The sequence below is a fragment of the Pteropus vampyrus genome, unplaced genomic scaffold (assembly GCF_000151845.1).
Source record: "Pteropus vampyrus isolate Shadow unplaced genomic scaffold, Pvam_2.0 Scaffold108, whole genome shotgun sequence".
Taxonomy (NCBI): Eukaryota; Metazoa; Chordata; class Mammalia; order Chiroptera; family Pteropodidae; genus Pteropus; species Pteropus vampyrus.
Window position 1 is genome coordinate 3,786,063 of NW_011888889.1, and position 2,400 is coordinate 3,788,462.

At 45.8% G+C, this 2,400-nt stretch overlaps 1 pseudogene; it reads right to left on the reverse strand.

The window, feature by feature from the left end:
- Nucleotides 1-1,178: 1,178 nt before the first annotated feature.
- Nucleotides 1,179-2,185, reverse strand: LOC105295551 (annotated as a pseudogene).
- Between the last annotated feature and the right edge of the window lie 215 nt (nucleotides 2,186-2,400).

Consider the following 2,400-nt stretch of genomic DNA (forward strand, 5'->3'; position numbering starts at 1 on the left):
AATATAGCTCTGCAAAGTCTTTTCTCCTGGAGAGTAAGCTTTTTTTTTTTTTTTTTTTCTTTTATGGAGAACATTCCAGGCATAGTTCATAACAATTATGCATTTCCTCCCCCTGCCAGAGCCAAGAGAGAATCTTTCTTGACACTTTATGTAAGATCCTGGTGGGTTTCATGAAGGTAAAATTCACAAAAACATGATGTTGCTCCCTAAAATTGAAGCCCCTAGAGTTTCTCATTCTTATGCTAGTTTACACTGAGGCTTCAGCAATTTGTTAACATTACCATTTGAGCCTTCCCACCATTTTATAGTTTCTGTGGCTTCAGCTCCAAGTAAGCAGATGTCGGCTGTGACTCCACAGAGTCACCCGCCTCTCCAGATTTAGGAGTGGCTGTTTGCCCTGCAACCACAGTTCTTTAATGAGTCCAATAAAAGGCATTGATTTTTAGTATGTTATAGTTTTCTTGTTTTAAGGATGAGAGTGACAACTATCAAGCTCTTGCCATGTTGTAGCTAAAGCCATATGTCCCTGGATTTATTTTTCTACACATAGAGAACAATGTTTTGAAAAGATATGTTGAAGATAATCTATTTACTTATTGTGTTTTTAGCTTTGGAAGAATAATATCTGGAGATATATTGGGAGTGATCAAAAGTTAGGTTAGATACATAATGGAAAGTAGAACTTGCACAGTAAGTTTCCTTAATCAGTGGCTTCGTTTTCAGGCACAGGGAGCCACCTGAAGCCTTTTAAGGGGGCAGATGAAATCACTGTCCCCAAATAAGGTGTTCTCTCAGCGCACTGGGTCACTGAAGGAATTGTAGAGGGCTCATGATTCCTTTTGCCCTCAAAATCTAAACTTTCCATCAATATTAAAGTTCTGTAAACCAAAGAAGTAAACTAGATCATCAAGGCCTCGTTGCAAAATCAGCCTTCAAAGGTAGTTTCAAATTAATGTGCCACTCCTCACTAATTAATTGTGGATGGCTGCTTCACTTTCAAGAATATGCCTTCTCTACTTACACTTCTCCACCAACACACACACACAACTAAAGGCTTTTATTGGTAAAGGAAAATTGGCTAAAATATGGGCCCCAATGTCCTCAATGCCCGAGACAGCTGGAGCTTCTTTCACAGAGTCCAGGAAAGAAGGGGCCACCAAATTGCGCCCTCAGCAAGCTCAGGTGTAGAGGTCAAAATCAATACATTTGGAGTTGTAAAACTGTCCACCAGGGGGTTCCAGCATCTGGCAATAAACACCATCCCGGAAGTAGCCTTCATTCACCCAAGTCTGCATCTGGGTGCTGGAGATGAACACAGCTCAGCATCCCCTGTGTTCTCCCGCTAATATTCCCACATCACGTCCATCAAACCATCTCCTGGCAACTCTACTTCTCCTCCCTAGGTAGGGGTTGGGGTGTCCAGCTCCACCTCTGCCAATTCCTCAGCAAACATGTCCAGATAAGGTGGGGGGCATGAGGCCAGGGAGTCACTGGGTCCAGCACCCCAACCCCTTCAGCCACACGGCCATCCATTCCCTTGTTTCCTGATACATACCAAGATTGATCAGACCAACCCGGAGAGTTTGTCCAAGCTCTAGGGTAACTGGGCCACCCAGTCCCCTTTTTGCCCGCTTTGCCTGCTCCTCTGGCCTGTAGATGCCTCGGTGCCCCAGCCACTGTCTCCTTTGGCAACAGCAGCAACAGAAGGCCTTCCAAGAGGGCTGGAGTACTCGCTGATGTCTGGCCCAGGCTGTCCTCCTCCTCTGAGTCTGATAGTGGGCACTGATAAGGTGGCTGCTCCCAGATCTTTACCCAGTCAATGTTGTCCAGCCAGCTGTCTCCTATCTGAGCTTCTTGATTCAAGAAGTAGTTGCCATTTACCTCAAAGTGGCCTTCTTCCATCTCTTTCTGTAGATTGAAGGGTGTGATCCACACACCCCCTTCACTGGGGAGTGTGGCTGCCTCCCGACTTTTCACATCCTCTGAGGCCAGGCTGTCATATTTGCTGGACTCCCTCATCCTCCTTCTCCTCATCATCACTATCCAAAAGAGTGTTTACCTTTGAAATGGCCCTCAGGACCTCCTGCCCCAGCCACAGGTCCACCACCTTCTTCTCGGAGACACTGATTTCTTCTTCATCATCTTCATTTCCTACGCCTTGAAAGGCCACTTTTCTCTTTGGCATGACTGGACAGAGGAGCCTTCACCAAGCTGAGCTAAGGACCCAAGGAAAGATGAGGAGGAAAAGGAGTGATGCTTTTACCCGGGCTAGCTACATCCGGGGCACCGGGCCACCATCACCTGGAAGAGAACTGTAGAAGGCTCCATCTATATTTAGACTTGATTTACAGTGGTAGTTTTAAAATTGTGTGTTCTGCTGGAATTTTTGCTTCTTGTAAA